This window comes from Magallana gigas, chromosome 10, assembly GCF_963853765.1.
Source record: "Magallana gigas chromosome 10, xbMagGiga1.1, whole genome shotgun sequence".
Taxonomy (NCBI): Eukaryota; Metazoa; Mollusca; class Bivalvia; order Ostreida; family Ostreidae; genus Magallana; species Magallana gigas.
Window position 1 is genome coordinate 17,842,854 of NC_088862.1, and position 20,602 is coordinate 17,863,455.

Here is a 20,602-nt window from a genome sequence, read left to right on the forward strand (position 1 = left end):
TGGAAAAATAGCAAAATTTGGTATTGTTTAATACTATATATATATATATATATATATATATATATATATATATATATATATATATATATATATATATATCACCTTTCACTCATTTTGGAATATATATATATATATATATATATAATTATATATATTTATATATATAACATATATATATAACATATATTTAATGTTCAAATTATACAGATACATATAGGTTGGTAGGTTAAAGTATAAAGAATGTTACTTTGGTAAATTTTGAGTATGTTCAAAAGTTGTAATTGACTATTTTTATATCCATTTCGACTTTTTAAAAACATGCATATCATTTCTGAAAAAAAATTGCAAAATTGCCAAAACATTTCTATTCAAGAAATTGGAAATATAGTTTATCATAACATAATAATGGAAATCGGTGCATAGGAAAACATTGAGAAAACCACCCTTATTTACTGTAAAAAAAGAAGAAGATATGGACATGCAATTCAGTCACCTTTACTGACTTGCCAGTCGTCTAAATGGTAGATGTTCCATCGTAGAAATTCGATCAATGAATGCTAATACTTTCATATAGCTAGGAGCAACACGCACAAAAGATGAATTTTGTTATCTAAATTTTCACGTTCGTTTTCTGAACATTTCTCGTATTTCTTTGTTCAAATCCTTGATCTGGCTACAGTAAATCGCTGGATTAATGGCGGAGTGGAAAGCAGAAAATCCGACAAGTATACACATATCCAAGCGAGACGACACGCCCTTCAATGCAAGCACGACAGCAGGAAGAACTGAAATCACGAATGTTATCAGAATGAGACTCACTACCTTCATGGATTTCACCATTCGCTTCCTCGTCCGAATATTCTGTCGTTCGTTTTCATCGGCATGTTCAAGGTTGGAGGTCGTCTTGATTTGTATTTTGTATATCTTGCACAGAGTGAGAAAGTACAGGACGAACGTCAGACTGAGAGTTAGGGCTTGAAATGAACCGTACATAGCTGCATATACGGTATTGCCAAATATAGAGTTTATATCGCATCCTTGAATAACGAAAGTCAAGATGGAGGAATTCAGAATAAAAGTAATCATCCACATGACAAAGAATACGATGTATTTCCTTCTCCCATTCCAAAGAAGATGATGCAACTTGCTTTCAGTAATAACCAAGTAGCGATTCAAACTAATAGAAAATGTCTGCAATAAAGACAATTGATAAGTTGCAGAACTTATACGAAAGTAAACTCCACACACTCTGTAAATCTTATTATTACTGGAGTTGTCGTTAGGCGCGATCAAATTTCCATACAAAAGAAGGTTGAGTCCAACAATGAAATCACAAACCGATAAGGAGATGACCAGATTATAATGTGTGTTCTCTCGGAGGCTTTTATTCCGAATGGATGCTAAAACAACTACAAGGTTCTCCAAAACGATCACAATTCCCAAGATGGTTAAGATAATTTGTTCTATAACTACCATTTCCATTTTAATTTCAAATATTGCGATTTCGAGACGCAATGATTATGCTTCCATGGATCATCCACCTTTGTCAAAATATTTTCAGTTTCTTATTTTATCATAAAAAAAGATTAAACCGAAACAATATTTTAAACAAATTCGTCAATAATTTTTTTTTATTTGAGTTGCGAGTATATTTAGTGATTAATTAAAAAAATGGTTTATTTCAAAATGTCACAGGATTTTTACCTTTGTGGATATATCGTACCTTAACAATATTCAATCATCAGTATATGATGATCCACTCCTTTCAAAATGTCTCGACCACAGAAACTTGGCAAAGAAATATATATCCGTTTTGTTTTGTTATCCACCCCTAATTTCAATATATTTTGTAAAAGACACGATGAATAGAGAAGAGTCTCATAAATAAAATCAGCGTGATGTCAGAGGAAAAAAATCCATTTGGCTTTTGGATTATATCCCAATCTGCATGCTCAAGTTAATCTTCATTGATATGTTTTCAAGGTATTAACTAAAACAATTATTGCTGAGTCAAATTAAAAAAAAAAAGCCAAAAAATATCTTTAAAGTAATACGCGAGAAACTCAAACATTTGAAAAGAAAAGAGTAACACTACTCAATGCACAAATACATAATTACGGTACACGCATGCTTACTAGACTTATTTAATGGCAAATTACTTTGGCAATATGAAAGCATATTAAAATACTATAATTATCATTGTCAACTTTATAACTTCATATATCAGTTATTCAAGTTAATTAATATCAATATCAATCTATATTAATATTTAATGATTAAATCTAAAATATATGGAATTATTTCTTTACTAGAAAATTGTTTATAGCCAGAATCATCTAAAATATTTTAAGGTAGACCACATAGATGCTGTTGACTCTGTTCCATTAATTTTAGGTTTATTAGTTGTTATTGACACCTTAAGGTATTCAATTTTGTCAGTAATTTGAGATCAAAATATTTGCCCATATTTGAATGAATTGAAATAGGTACGCAAAGGTGTTTTAAACAGCGAATGGCCTATCGTAAAGCATGGATAAAGTAATTGAAAATTGATTTTTTATTTAATGCTGCAACGGAAGAAGCTGGTGGGGATATTCAATGAACTAAAAAATTAATCAGATTGAGTTTGAAGATTAAGACAAATCCCGGAAGCTGAAAGGAAACAGGTTTCTTTACACAATTATTGCTGTGGATATTTGATCTGTCAAATCAACATGAATAATTTTTTGAAATTGAAGGCAATCAAAAAATAAAACAGGATGAAATAATGCACATTTGTTGTTTTTTTGTAGCGTTACAAATAATGCATATGTGTCTGCTATGTTATCAATACGACGAGGAATGGTATAAGGTAACGGAGCAATGTTTAAAACGCTGTTTAATCTTAAAATAATTACTGTATAATTTATTCTGACAGCTATTAAAAACATGGAAAGAAACCGGAACATCAAAGTACATGTATAGAACCATCATGAAACTGATAAAACAGAGCGGTTTAAACATTCTGGGAGTTTTTGGTTACCTTGGAGAACTTTGTTGTTTTCTAGGCGGCCATTCGAATTAAATACATCCGAAAAAAAACCACCTACTACATTCTTGTTATTTCACTTCCAGTCTGTAAATTTTATGCTAAGAATCGACGTCATCATGTATGGAAATGTGGTTGTGTCGAATAACGACTCAAATAACGAAGACATTTACAATTATGTGCTGTTTACTTTTGCATTAACTCTGCAACCTATCACATGACTTTGATGCAAAATTTTCCATCAGCTTGAATCGTTTCCTAGTTATCAATGGAAACAAGCTAAATGATCTTATTTGGCATCAAAAAAGGAAATGCATTGTCTTTTGTCTAATTCGGGTAGTTCTCTTTATTTTGAATTCATTCGCTTTGTCTTTTGTACTTCATGGCTGTAATATAATTTCTACATGACATTGTATACTTTTCAACGCAGTATATTCTGTTATGTTTGGTTCCGTTCAAGCCCTGACTCTCTTAGTCTGACGACCATCCTTTACGCTGTAAGTTATATAAGAAAATATACAAAAAAAGGGCTGCAACACGAAGGTTATAAATGACAAAACACGCCAATAAAAGACTCGACCTAATATATTTTCTTATAACCTAATACAAAGTATGATACTCACGTAAGACTCTACATTGTAGAGCTTTGAAGTACTTTTCTAGTTAACCGCCTCCTAAAAAAACCCCAAAATACATGGCAGTTATTCATATTTACAAAAGCAGCCAAGATCGACATCAGCGTTTTAGAAAAGAAAACACTATTCTCTATTTACATACATTTGCGTATTTTTCTTTTTTTTCTTACAATAACCAACATTTAGAGTTGATAATATTTTTTTCGTTTACATACCAGGTGTAACAGGATGGGAGAAATAATGACTGACCATACCGGGATTTAAACCCGGGTCCTGTGAATCTCTAGTCAGGTGCTCTACCAACTGAACTATCTTGGGCTGGTATTCGAATTTGTCTGACCGCCACAATCCACCCTCCTGAAATGATCTTCGTCCCCAAAGATCACCCTTGGCCCTTCCACTGGCAAGGTGGCATAGTGTTCCCGAACGCTAGAATGGACTGACTTGACCCGCATATTACACTAGCTATTTGTTATCTATAGATATATATGGTATTCACAATCTCCAGAATTGCTTATCATTATCTTACTTCGTGTCTGTATTAGAGTATCATATTCATTAAAAACGCTGCCCTTTCAAATAATTTTAATAATAGTTATATTGTCTTGACGAAAGTTGAATAAAAAACCTGATGTATATTGAGGATGTTCACAAATTCCGGAAACAAAAGAGGTTTGCGTTTATTTTCAGAAGTCAAGTTGAGACTGATTAATCTATTGTGCGTGATGAATTTATATTGATAGAATTTTAATGAAGCACATGTAAAAATAACTATCAGATAATTCTATGTTACATTGCAATCATGTTGTTTGGAGCCTCCATGGAAAGGCAAAGCACACAGTCCAGTGATATTCTGTTTGAAAATAAGAGGTGGGTGCAATATTGGTATCTGAATATAATCTATTAAATGTAGTAAAGGACTGTATACTATATTGAGAACCCTTGCATGCATCATGGTTGCTAGTACGAATTTTTTTCATCATAAATTGTAAGTTAAAGTGACATCAGCTTTGATTTTTTTACACCATTCAGCAAACTTTATCGTCGGTTTTCTACCTACTACTATACTATTACATATTAGGTGTATCCTCTATATATGCGGTATTATGCATTTTTGCATCCAACATTTTTATAAAGAGCTTTAAAAATAAGGTGAAAGTCGAAATCAGATTGAAAAATAGGTGTGTAAAATGTTATCACCACAGTGACGACATAATGTAGAAATGACGTCATGAAAATTGTGTTATTTTGATAAATTGATGTTTGTTGCAACATATGGGTGCTAAAGTACCATTTTTTAGTATGATGTGTATTCTTATAAATAAACAAAAAATATATGTTAAATACGTACTTGAGCAGACCTGCGCTCTATAATTCCGAATGCAAAATAAAAAAAAATTGCAAAATTTTCATCTGTTTGCAAAATTGCGGGAATTAGCTCATTTAAGAGGCGTCATAGATAAACAGCGAATGAGTAATGATGACTAAAATAGATACTAAAGTGATTGGTATTCTCTGTGTAATGATTAATGAAGATTTGATATATATATGATACTATTTAAAAATTGATTAAAATTGGGGGCAGATATTTGACCATACCAAACATAGTCCTTTTCCCTTTATTTTTGTTTATTTTAGTTAATTCCTTTAGTGTGTCTATATCTGTTTGTCCTACAAAATTCAGGTGTTCCGAAAACATAGTATTTTAAATAATATTCCTTAAAGTAACTCAAAACTTGTAAAATTCTCTGATAAAAGTTGAAAAACAGAACTGATATAAATTAAGAGACCTACATTTGTACATTTCATCAATAATTTAAAAATGTACATGTCATCACAGTTTTTAAGATGTTAGTTAAACACATTTTTTGCAAAAGAAATTCGTTCTTTTTTGCTTAAACGTAAATTCAAAGCAAGCAGAAATTATCAAGATTAATTTTATTGTCAAATTTGTCAGAAAGATAAAATAACAAACATTTGTTAAATTTAAGAAAACTGAATGGCGAACAAATTTACCTCCAGATATTTCTAAAAAATTAGGTATAATTTTTTAAGCTATTAACTATAACTTGAAATAAAAAAAATCAATATAAATTACCTTTTAAATTCGGGTGTTTCCCCATATTTCTTTTATGGAGCTCTCCGTTTAAAGGAGATCAATGCAGTCTATTAATTATCACGACCATCGAACTCTCTTAATCGTTGACAAATGTACAACTGAGAGAAAAATCAGAAAGAGTTATTTCCCCTTAGCATCCCCTTGGCATATATCAAAATATTTGAAATTTAGGAATAATTAAGTTTCAAAAGTATCTCAAACTTAACTATAATTTAATAACTACTGTGTGGTATTATTTAAATAAGACACATAACACTATTTAGCACAAATTAAAAAAAAATAAAACGTTTTACAAGAAACGTATGTCATCAAAGGAGATCAAAAGATTTACTTTAAGCTCTGTTCTTTTAGCCTATCAGATCTAAACACAGAGAAAACCTACGATTTTTTAAAAGTTGGCCATTTCTTGGTAAAACACACATAATGTAGTGTAAGTGTTTTTCGTCATATGGGTTTAGTGTTCATAGACAAATGTTTTAATGCTGATTTGATCAGAAATCATATTTCATTACTTTTTCTTTGATAATTATACTTTTTTTCATCTTAGACATTTTTGCAGATTTAAATGCATTGATCTCAATAACAAACTTTATACAGTCGCGTAAATATCAGATAAATTGTTACAATTCCGCTTACTATTATACTGGGATAACAAATTACTTTTTGAAAAATATCATAGAAAGATTCACTTACACAGATTGTTGATATTTTTTTAAATTACAGATTACATTTGCTTTATTTGGTAATTAAAAAAAAATGATTAACAAAAGCAAATAATAAATACCGTTCAAGTATTTAACCTCAAAATCTATTTTGCTTTCTGTCTTTTTGCAGTTCTTTCGGTGAAAAAATTGTGTATATCTAAAATTTGTGTAATATTTTAATTCTTCTAATATAGGTTATATGAAAGCACTCTACATCAATTTGATTTTTGCGGAAAAGAAAACATTTCATAGCAACAAAAGAAAACAAAATATTATTAATTGAATATCCAATGAGAAAATGATACAACAGATAATTCTAACCATCTTTGGAGTTCTGGTTACTCTGGAGAACCTCGTAGTTGTTTTGGCAGCTTTTCGAAAGAAATGTATCCGAGAGAACACGCATTGCAACCTTGTAGTCTCATTGTCAGTCTATGATTTTCTCCTGGGACTTACCATTATTTTGTATGGAACTATGATATTGCCGAATTATGACTCTAATGACGAGAACCTATATAAAGTGTGTGCTGTTTACTTTTGCGTGACGGCCTGGATCTATCTAACGTCATTAGTGCAGACATTTTTCATCAGTCTGAATCGTTACCTAGTGATCACCGAAAGCAAGCTCAATGACATTCTATGGAATGGAAAAAGAAAATACATAACCTTCTGTGTAACGGGGATGTCCATCTTTTTTTTGAATACATCCATCTTGACTTCTATTATGCGAGGTTGTGATATGGACTCTATCCTAGGTAACACAGTGTATGCAGTAATGTTCGGTTCTTTCCAAGCCCTTACCCTCTGTCTGACTTTCGTCTTTTACTTTTTCACATTATGGAAGATATATAAGTTACACCAAAAGACAGACTGTAATCTGGAACACATTGATAACAATAGAAGAAGAATAAATCGGATGAGAAAACGAATGGTTAAATCGATGAAAGTCGTCAGTCTGATTCTTATCACTTTTATGATAGCAATGATACCTGCCATAGTAATTGGATTAAAAGGAGTCACATCTCGCTTGGATATTTTTGTTCTTGTCTGCTTTTCTGTATTAAACTCCGGTCTGAACCCAATTATATACTGTACACAGATAGATGATCTGAAAAGAGAAATAAAAACAATGTTTAGAATCGGAACATAACATTTTAATATATTTCAATATTAAGATATCGAAAAGTTTAATAATCTTCTCATTTCATTATGATATTTAATGATAAGATGGCAAGACTTCCGCGTTTATATCTATGTTTTAAAATTATTGGAGTTTTATTTTTCTGTTTTTTTTTCATAAAAGGTCGAAAATTGACATCGTTCCAAGATGAACCCATGGCAGGCAGAATGTTTCAATTTTTAGATGAGTTGTTATTCATTAGCAAACTCAGAATAAGAACACATGTATCAATGTTTGAACCGTTGTTAAATGGGCATGGTCACGATTTTTGTCGAATTTTATTTTTCTGTTTTTATTATTTGCAGTGCTTTAGGAATGCATTTCTAATGATCAAATTATATTTGGGTGCCAGTCGTAGAGTTTTTAGCAAGATATAGGGCTCACAATTCTTCGTCCTGTAAACAAGGCTCGTGCCCTGTTTTTGTATACATAGGTTCAATTTACAGTAAAAAATATTTTTAAAGCTGGTTTGTCTATCTTATTATTCATTTAAAGCATAAAAAACAGTTCCTAACGATTATCACATTTATTTTAGATCTAAAACTGGAATTTTCACTTCAACATTCGAAATGTAAACAAACGCTTTAATTGTTTACATAGCGAAGAATTGTAAGCTCTGTAACTCGCTTACAAGTCATTAAATGACACTCCAATTTTGGTTGTCTATTAAGAATGCCTTACTAAAGCATTGTGAACATTAAAATCGAAAAAATGATTTTTGACCAAAATCGTGACCATGCCCCTTTATATACTACAATGTCATACTTAGAACGATTTGTTTTGAACACCAGTTTTATCAACCCATGTTGTCAATGCTGGTTAATAAAATCATTTGCCTCTATAACTATTTTTGTTGTTTCAATTTGAGGATGAACACGACTCATTAACAGATACGTGTAACACCACACAGGTATCAAACCTGACGATTTTTACCCCATTAAAACTCGTGGCCAACATATAATTATTCCTACGCACGTTGTGTTGGATTTTGGTGCGTTTATTTTCTTCTTTTGTTTGGCTTTTCTTTCGTTTTTTTTTTTGTTTTATGCTTTTTCGCTTTGTGAATAATGCATTGACCTCTGTAGTTGATGTTTATTTCCTCTGAAAAAGTGTAGAATATTTCATAATGCCATTAGTGTATCTAGTGGATATCTAGAAGTATGTACTCAGCCGGTTATTGAGTTTTATTTACAGCATCACAAAAAAGAGTTCCCGAAAACGCTATATTGTTCTTGTCGGACATTCATGAGAGGAATCTTAGAGCCAGATAAATTAAACAGTATTACACACGTTGTAAGCTATTGCTGTATTTCATTATTCTGAATGCTGTTCATACAAATTGAAATAAATATCGGCCGATACAAGTATTTCCCCATATATAAAGCATATTAGGATTATGTATCATCAATAACTTTAAAGAGACAGTACAGCTGAAAACATATGTGTGAATAACATCAGATTTACCTATTGTATCATTAGGAAATACAAAGAAATAACGTTGATTTTAATAGTTGGAATACATAAAATCCCTTTCACAAACTTAACTAACGTAATTATGAGCTTTCGGAAATTTAAGGGTCGTACAAACCGGAATAATCTTATATATATATATATATATATATATATATATATATATATATATATATATATATATATATATATATATATATATATATATATATCGTTTATTTGATCCACCTGGACTTTGACAGTAATTGACAAGTGCTGAAAACTACAAGATCTTCGTCCAACTATGGTCATACGGTTAAACGAGGTTTAAAGGGACTCTCTAAACAACACATCCTCACTTACTCGATAATTTAGAAATTACATAGGGGCCTCATTTACAAAAATGAAGTTAGGTTGTAGCAACGCCAATGATAAACACGAAAAATACATGCTTACAAAATAATAATTGTGGTTATTTTAAAAACTTTGAACAATTAAAACCTGAGAGAAGTAGAAAAGAAGACATATTTTTATCAACAAGCATGTCCAGGAGAATCTTCCTGAGCACTGCACGTGTTTTGTTTACAGTAAATACGCATGCGTAATAGTATAGAAGGCTGAACCCCGTAACACGTTGCGATGTAAATATGTGATAGGTTATACGTAATTATTAATCTTAATGAAATAATTAGATTTATTTGATGGACAACTTTATAATTTTCTGAAAGTTTATACATTCATGAGTAGTACAAAAATACCGAACCCGACTGGAAAATTTTTTCGAGTCGGTTTTTTGATAAGATGCGCCGTACTGTCTCTTTAATGACATATGGTAATTGCATAGTTGCTCAATAAACAAAACAGTAGCTAATGATCACACATATCATTGTGTACCTGTTGAGTACTTTTAACGTTGAATACGTAAATTATTTGGAACCAATGCTTACCTGAATAACATTTTTCAGGTTAGGTCTTTTATCTCATTCTAACTTGTCCTCTGTTGTTAAATCATTGAATTTAGGAGAAAGAATGCCCCACAAAACACAGTAAGCTACATTATATCAATGCTCAGAAGGAAGATGAATTTATAATATATTGTAGAATTGTTGTTCCTTGGAGTTTTCTTACGATATCTCTAAATTAGCATTTAAAAAATTGCTGTATCCTGTTAAGGTGAAATAAAACACCTGGAAAAAGTCATTCAAATTAACAGGAAATGTTTTTGAATGAAAGATATAATGATAAATAAACTTTACAAATGTCAAATAAGCGAAAAATTTGCAGTTTGGGGATAAAAAATGAATATCCAAAAAAATTATTCCAGTAAGTAACAACAAAAGCCCCTGCTTGATTCGAACTCGGGATGTACGGATCACAAGTCCGACAGTTTATCCACTAGGCTATGTAGTAAGTTACATGTTTCAGTCCATAAAATCCTTTTAATAAAACGAAATGTCGTTTCGATCAGCGGTCAGCCAGTTTGTGATGATGTGTTATTCCACCTTAAAGTAGCAACTATTTGTTAGGATGACCCGGTTCAACATCTTTAGAGTCCATACTGTAAATTATGTTTGCATATTTATATCAAAAAATGAGTCCCTGTAGTGCTTGGCTTGTCTACATATCTCACATTTTAACCTTGCAGTCCCCATCAGCCCATATAAACAGAGAAATGGGGTAAGTTTATAAATGGTTTAATCTGGAATGCTTATTTATGCGTTTAGTACAGTCATATAATGTTTTACCATATCCATTATTTGTGAAAAAACCAACATTTTGAAATTTTAAAATTTTTCACGTTGTTTGCAATTGGTTGTTATTTCTGTTTTTGGGGTTAAATTGAGTACCTGTCGGGGTGTTTGAAGTGTCAACAAACTTGTAATATTTAATTAACTCTTTATTGCTTAATTATCGAACACAAATTTAGTATCTGCATTTTTTTTTCAAATATGCATAAGTTTTAAAGTTATACATTATCTTAGAAATAGAAATTCATAGATAAAATCTAATTATATGCCACAAGTTTTGTGAAATTAAAAAATGTTTTGTTTTCTCGTGGTATCTTTATTCTCTGTTAAACAAATTTTCTGCAAAGAAACTATAATAAAAATACATGTTATTCAATGTAAGTGTGCAAATTTGCAACTGTTTTCCTTATATTGAAGTAATCGCAGAAAATTGCAACAATTAATCAATAGTTATTCCGCTTAGTTCCATACAGTCTCTTTAAATTTCATTGAATTCCGATTGTATTTTTTTTTCATTTCAGCCATTGTTAAACGGTTCACTTTTCAGTTTATTGAACACAGTTTTTCAGATAATAAACTTATGAAAGATTCCCTTAAAATTTGAAATCTACACAAATTCAAAGATAAAAGGGATTTGACTTTTTCTTATCTTCAGACGAGATGCTCCAAGTACTAGGTAATTGGATGTTTGAGGTATTGGAGAATCTTCTTTATTATTTATTCCGATTTGAAATAACTTTATAACAATACACGAGTATTTCGTTTAGAAGAGATCGTGTAAAATTTCATGTTTAAAAGATAAGACAAAATTGATGTACATTCTACTTATGGGTTCTTGAAATTGATGTTTGATGTCTTGCCTTAAAGTATGTAGATTAATATATAACAAACAAGAATTGCTCTTTAATCTTAAACCTTGTTAACATATATACAATTCAAAAATCGAAGCAGATTCACATAAGGGCTACTAAAAATTAATGAATCCAAAGATTAAAGAGAAAGAGATAGCTATGTATTAACATCAAATTTTTGTGTTTGATGTCTTGATTATACGCTTGAAGATTAATATGTTTAAAAAGATAAAATGTGTCCAATAATATTCGATCTTGTGGACACAGAGAAAATAAGATTTTATTGCTTATCAGAAAAATCACAAATATATTTATAATCAGAAAATTGAGAATTTATCACAATACCCTTGATGCATGATACATTTATGCAGCAAAAAGTGAGTAAGAGAATTTATCTTTTATAAAAAGTATTGGCGAATCGTACATAACGAGTATTCTATTTTTCTGTTTGGTTTTTAATCTAAATGATAATTAAATATTTGTTCTTTTTCTGTTACTTTGCTTAACTATCTAGAGTGAACTGCAATCCATAACGTATTAACTTCTCCATTTTCCCCCTTTTTAAAGATACATGTTAAATGTTCCAGCTTTTTGATTTATCAACGTAAAACTAAGTAGATAACAATCCATCATTACCGAAGAAGACTTATCTTGTTATTAGAGTTGTGAACTCCAAAATGCAGGAAATAGAACGTATAATTCTAACCATCGTAGGAATTGTGATTACTCTAGAGAACCTTATTGTTGTTATTGCAGCAATACGAAATAAAAGTCTCCGATACAACATACATAACAATTTAGTTATATCGTTGTCCGTTTGTGATTCCGTGCTTGGACTAAACGTCTTAACGTTTGGTAATGTGTCATGCCAAATACCAACTCAAACGATAAAAACATCCATTTACTCTGCACTGTTGTGACTATTTTGACTTGGGCAACCTATCATACGTCATTGGTGCAGACTTTTTACATCAGTTTGAATCGTTACCTAGTGATAATCGAAAGTAAACTGAACGATATCCTTTGGGACGGGAACAGGAAATACATTATGTTCTGTGTCACGTGGATGGTGACCATCGTTTTAAATGCGTCTACCTTGACTTTAAGAATGCAAGGATGTGTTATTATTTCTAAGAACTTAAGCGATTCTGCGAGTGCAGTCGTGTTAAATTCAATCCGAGCTCTGTTAATCATTCCAACATTCGTTTTGTATTTTCTCACTTTATGGAAAAATTACACAACAAGACATGCATCGATGATAACACAGATCGAGATATTCGCAAGAGAAAACGAATGATAAAGTCAATGAAAGTTGTGAGTCTCATTCTCATAACGTTGGTGATTTCTATCATACTTGTTGTTGTACTGGGAATCAAAGGAGTGTTATCTCAGTTGGATATGGTTATGCTTATTTGCTTTTCTGTTTCGAACTCAGCTGTCAACCCAATTATATATTGTACACAGATTGAGGATCTCAACAAGGAAATAAAAGCAATGTTTAGAATTCACACGTGAATTTTTTGGGAGAGGAAAAAATAAAGACAAATGATTAACGTTGTTTTGTGAAATCGTGACAATTTGCGGACGCATCCAGAAGCGACACTTTTCATGCCTGTTTCCAAAAGCATAGAATTATTTTCCAAATTAAATATAACTAGTACGAAGGAAACAACAAAGGAAATAAAATGGAGGATTTTCTTATTTAAGGTGTAAAGCATGGACTATCAAATATAAAAAAAGAAGTGGCCGATATACTATTTCAAATAGATGTACAGGAAAGCCATCTTGAGGAAGTAACGAATTACCATAATAGTCCCCATCAAATGGAAACATGGTATTAAAGAATGGGTGAAAAGTGATAAAGGTCAATCAAACAATAGAATGCACGCCCTTTTTTCAATTGTATGAAACTTTGGAAAAAAATGAAAAGAGAACTAAATAAAATAAACAAGTCGACCTAATCTGACTTGATTACAATGTTATACCTAATACCTATAATGAACAAATTGCTTTGCTTAAAATAAGATAAAAAGCCTATATTATACATGAAAATCATGCAAAGTTTTAGATAAGAAATATTGAATATTTTCCGTATTATCTATTCAAAATATCAAAGGCTCGTCGCATCCTTTTTGAAAGTGGAGGGGGGGGGGGGGGAGGGGGCAAACTGAACCAAAAAATCTTGACAAGCAAAAAGGTATACCTGTTAACCCTCCCGCTTACGGGAGAGACCACCGCAAAACGGCCTTAAAATCTAAAATTTCAAATATCCCATGCGGGAGATTAAATTCTTCCGTTAATTTATTTGTTTTCCCCATCCCCCTCCCAATTTCTAAATCTTTACATAATAATATAATACATAAACGATATATAAACGTATTTGTTTTCCACATACCCCCTCTCTATTTTTAAATATTTAAATGCAAATTCCAACAACCACTGAGGAGGGTTTTTCTGTGATTTTGGCTTCAAAAAGCTGCTATGTAGCTTGTAGATATCAAAATCTATCCAAATTCTGTCTACCGTGATCATAGTTTGACATGCCTAGTTTACTTTTTACGATTACTTCCGGTTTTGACTAAAATTAGATACGTTTTTTTGCCGCATATAGTCCAGCCAATGTACTCTAAAATTTGCCAAACCTTTACAAAAGGATTTGTTTTAAATTAGTATATTTTAAAGGTGTAATGCCGAGACAATCATAAAATGACATTTCAGTCCGAGGGAAAACAGTTGATAATAACCAGTCATATTTTTGTTCATTTTTTTCTTCAATTGTAGACAAAACACCATATCCTAATTAGAGGAAAAATTATTTTCTTTAAAAAATGGATTAAAATCATCTGAAACGTATTGCGTGTCATTTGGATTTAAATTCATTTTAACACACAATTTTGTATATACTGATGTTTTTTTCTTTCATATTAGTTCAATTAATCACATCAACAAACAATTAGATATATTTTGTTACTGATATCTTTATTATTTCTTTTCAAATTACATCGTAAAATTAAGTACGAAGAAGATTTTTCTTCTAACTAAAGAGTCTTTCGCCTTTTATTTTTAACTTCAAGACATTTCAAAGATTGCGTCACTGATATAGCATTCAGATAATTCAGCGATCCAACATGCATCCGTAACTCTAAATTTGGTAATGGCTTGTATCTAGTTAAAGGTTTGCAATGTTCACATTAAAATTAAAATGTTAAATACATGTACTTTCTAATAGCATAGCCATGAAGATGCTTAATAACGTTACTACGTAAGTTACATTCATTGCTTTTATGATTGGCCAAATATTATTCAAATGTACTTCGCTTAAAAGTAAATCAACATCGGTTTGTATATGATAACCTATTTCGATCTGATTCCTGTGACTTCACTTGGGTCATTCACTGAAATCTTCCATGCAGACCAATACCATTGTCTTGTACCCTTGGAGTTTTACAATATCTTAAACCCGAAGTAGAGAGACTGCTACACAGTCCATCTCCACCAATATCCAACCTACATACGATAAGGACATTAAATCTTTCCTTCAATTCCTATCCCAACACAATTTGCCGAACTTATACCCCTCCCCCTTGATCATGTTATTAATTATATTTCATTCTTGTCATGTAAGGACACATCTTATGCAAAAGCTCGATCTTAATTAGCAGGAATGAGATTCAACTTAAAGATAAATTACTTTCATTACCCTTGTTCATTTTTCACATTATCGCTAGCCAAGGGTTTTCGGTCCACTTTCTCCCAAATGGGAGCGAAGTGGATCGAAAACCCTTGGCTGGCGATGATATGAAAAAGATGATTTTTCATTGTATAAAATATCTGTAAGGTTTCCGTCGCATGTCTCGGTCTAGGGACTCTAAAAGCCCATAACCCTCCCAGTCCTTATTATCATTTTAAATTCCGATTATTAAAGGTATCAAAGCAATGTATTTTTATTTTAAGCCTCAGTTAGCAAAAATTATAGTCTGGTGAAAGAAAACATGCATATAGTGGATTTGCTTTAGATATTTTTACGAATTCATTATACGGATATAACGAATTACGGATATAACGAAGTAAATCCATTGGTCCTTATGACTTTGCTATAACCTAGATTTACTGTAAGGAATATACGACATGTGATAATTTCTTTTTTCACTGTATGTCTACCAAAAACTGTTTTTACTGTTGACCGTTGTTTTCCTTTGTTTTTCTGACTTTGTTCATTTTATATAAGTCTTTTCCCGCATTCATACTTCATACTTTGTGTGTCTGGAAACGATTATTCGCTTTTGAACATGATTAAAAAAAATATATCGATTCGCCATACTGGACTCTCTATTAAAAGCCTTCGGCAACAAAGTAGCAGTTTTCCTTCGCATAATATTCCTATTAGTTAAAAAATACAAGAACAACATACCATTTCTTTAACACAAAGCATCCGTATCTACTTAGAAAAACCAACTAAATTCCAATTGAAGCACTCCAAACGAATGTACCGTCATGTGATCTGATCGGAATGTTCAAGACCAACAAAGATAATTTTAAGTTACGTTCAGTAACGTTCCTTTAGCATTTTAATTCTGTTTTTTTTGTTGTTATTGTTATGTTAATCCCGTGTCTAAAAAGAAACAATACAGATTATAATTCCCAACAAATCTCACAAATGCCTATATAGCTACAAAATGTTTAAGGAGCATAAAATGTGAAAAAGGCATCAAGGATATTTTAAGTGCCAGATACTACTCTCAGAGATAGAGTTTTGCAAAAAGTTGACCCAGAGAGTGTAGTTTTTGGAAAAAGGTTGGTGTTATTGTTTTACTGTTCATTATATTGTTCAATTTGTTATTAAATATTGTTATTTTATTTTCATAATTTGCTTTATTGTACAATTTTAAAATTATTGCTGATGTAGAATGTACATAAATAAATCTTGAAAATAAGTTTACAGGTTACATCGTCAATATTCAAGTGAACTTATTATTTTTAATAATTCAACTGACACTTTCTTTATCATAACAAAATATAAACGTACCGGTATAATACAGTCTGATATTCACGCCTTGCCGCGATCATATGCAAAAAGTCATGTCGTGCGTTTAGTACAAATATATATTATTTTTATTTTGTTAGTTTCACGATTTTTCTGCCTTTCTGTCTTTAACCAGACAAAAGACAAAAATCAAATAGAAGTGTCTGTTGCTATGTACACAAACAACTAAATGTTCTCCTAAGACAATCGACGTGGATAGAACAATATGCCTAGAGGTATACATACGTGTGATGTCAACTGTTAACTTTGCAATCAAAAATCATTTACATTGTACGTGTAAACTGAGGAAAAATGACTCATTCAATGTTATTTTTTGCAAACACATGTTTATTTACTTTATGTTATAATTTGTCTGGTGTAAAATGATATTTGTGCCGAAAAGGCCGATAATAGTCTACCAACTGATAGTCATATTTTAAAATCTTTATACCATTAGTTTTAAAATAAAATAAAATATAAAAAGGCAAAAGAGACTTCACAAATGAAGTACAGTTGTACAATCATATTATCAAACACTGAAACATACTTTATTGTGAAGCGCGTTTTTCTTCTTGGTTGGATAGTCTGATTCAATCACATTGTGCATGACATAGGGTTCATTTTATGGAATTTAAGGTTTAAAAATATTTAATATCAGTGAATTACATGTCAGTAATATTTCTCTCTCTCTTTTCTCTCTCTCTCTCTCTCTCTCTCTCTCTCTCTCTCTCTCTCTCTCTCTGTACGTTATGACGATCATTGAAAATAATCAATGCAAAAGTTTCTTTGTTTCTTGAAGCAAATGATACCATCATGATCTTGTTGAAAGTGTCTTCAATAGAGTAAAGACAACATCTTACAGACCTGATAATGGCAGACATTTTGTCTACTGATTTAATATATGCGCTATGAAAATCCTACATCGCATACATATATTAAAGAAAGAAAATAAATTTAAACTTATCATTAATATAAAACTGTATATCATTTTTTTCCCAGAAAGTACAAATGTTTGTAATCATGTCTTCCGATTTGATGACGTTAAATGTTATAGAAAGTGAGAGCAATTATTATGTCTATCGTTATTATTTTACATTTATTATGATCGACAGATCTACAAGATAATAAAGCTTTATACACTTAGTAAACTGAAAAATAATTTTTCTTTTTGATTAAAATACTTCTATAAATTTATAAATAAAATATGTTTTGAACACTTACATTTCATGTCACGTTCTTAGTTGCTGACTTTTGGGCCTGGTTACTAAAATCCTAAAAGGCAAGGTAAAATTCATGCAAATGATTTTGTTCAATTTGTTTTTTACCTAAACCCATTGCTTTTAAAAATGTGTCATGAAAAAGAACGTTCCTGCCAGTTACCGTTGATTTAAATTACTAATCCAAACTTTGCCTTTCGCAAATTACAAAAAATAAAAACTAAATCGATTGCAACAATTACGTGACGGTGACGCTTTTTACTACCATTTCAACATCTTATTTCAGGGAATACAATAATGCCGAATATGAGCGGAAAGTGCAAGATGACAAACCTACGAACTGTTTGGGTCACAAATACATTTATTCTCAACAATTTTAAGCATGCATACCTCTAACAAAAATCATCGTGATGCTCGAGACTGCGAAGACCAAACAATTGACTTCCAAACATTAACTAGGACAAACCCGATAACAAAAATTATTTCTTCAACTCAAGAAAAACCCGATTTCTTATTTTGAAACCACACCGCGAACCTAAACCACGAAACCAAATTGGATGCAAATGGGAATATGGAGATTGCATGTAAGTTTAATTGGCAAAGATAATAATAATTAACTATTTTAAAACTTTTTTTAAAGAAACATCAACTTTTCCAATAAAGGGTGAATAAATTATGTAAGGTAATTAAAAAGGCACATGTGATGGCTGCCTATTGCCAGTTGAGGATCAGTGCCGTCCATCGTTTTGGCATTTGCATTGAAATCTTGGAATTGCTCGTATATTTTATGTAATTCGTATTCAGCTGTCATTAATCATAAACTAACTATACAATATCCTTTTATTATAAAGCCATGACAGTACAGCCATTCATCTTCTGTGACTATAAAGAGGAAAACATTGGTTTTACCAGTACAGAGAATTCTGAGAATTATGCCATGTACCTGTCTATAAAAAGATCGCATTATAGCTAGTTTATTCAGTCTAACAGAAAAGTTAAACAACATGAACCCTTCCTTCGGAATTCTCCTTTGCTTGGCCATTTTCTCCGGTACGTTTATTTACATTAATATTTTACATCGTAATAATGTAACAGATGACTATCATATTGTATGCACATGTTGTTACCTTTAAATAACGTCTGTTATGTTGTTAACATACATTGCCTATAACACTAAAAGTAATAAACGAAAATTGTAAAAGAAGTATATTTTATAACATAAATTATTTTAAGGCTAAGTTTAAAAATGCCTGTATGTTGAAAAGCTGAAATACGTCATTTGATTAAGATATCTCTATTTTGTTAGGGCTTTTTGTTTTAAATTGAATTTTAAAAAACATGTTTTTACTTTCCTTATTGACTTGAATTAGCCTAATCATTTATTTAATTGTGAATCTGTGTCTCCAGTGATATCTTTTAGCTAAAGAAAAAAACTTCAGATATTCTATGAACTAATTGTTTTATGTATGTCCCCTCTTCATATTATACTTCACATAATGTCCACGTTATATCTAAACTAGTTAGATATATCTCTATGCAACTTAAATGACATTAATATTTTTCTTTGACACACAGTTGTGGAGCTTGGACATTGTAGGAGTTACAGATTCGACCGCCAACAACCCGGATGTCTCCTTTTCCAGTGCGCCGCACCCCCGAAGAACTGTCGCCAGGAGGTTGTTTATGACGATGGCTGCCCTGAGGCCTGTGTGCTAGACTGTGAGTGTCCCAAACCGAGCCCGTTGTCTCTGGAGTACTGTGAAAACACAAACCCTAGGTGCTCTGTGGAAGAAGACTTCCTTATGCTGGCAGACGGAAAAAAATGTTTTAATGGATGTGTGATAGAGTGTGGGTTTTAAAGACAAAAGTCTATATGTGAACAATAAAAATAGCACAGTTCTTAACAATTGTTAATGTTCTTTTGTGTCAAAAAAGTCTAGGATCATTTTTATATTTTTTAAAACAATTAGTAGAAAAACAAACTTTAATCAAAAGTATATATCTGGAAATGTGTATAAAGATATTTGATAAATGTAAATAAAAAGGATTTTAATGTAATAAAAATAGCTGAAGATTTTAATACGTTGTTAAAATAAAGCTAAACTCTTTCACATAAACAACTAATCAGTCACGTTTCAACCTCTAATGATAAAACACCGCTTAAGGATAAACATATCATTAAGCGTTGCAATTGTAACGGTTAATGCTATAAATTCTTGCATAAATAGTTGACATCATTTACTGCTAATGATATATCGCCGGTAAATGATAGAATTGTATCATTAAGCTCACAAATGCAAAGCAGACCTGACGTTTAATGAAACAAGCAAAAAGATACATGGTCAACCCATAATAGTACAAACATTTTAATCATTAAGCGTTGCAGTTGCATTCTTAAAGATATGATAGCATACCAAAATGTAGAACTTTCGGCAATTTTTTGAAAAACAGTCTCGGACAGAATGACAAAAGGATGGATGGAATGAGAGGTAGACACACAGACATTTACTGATACTTTAAGGCAAGGTTTGCGGTTTTCATTTTTTGGGGAATTGTACCAAAGTACATTCCAATATAATCACTATACTAAAGGGATTTCTTTTTCAGATAAAATTAAAATGATTTTGCTGGACCCGTTCTATAACTAC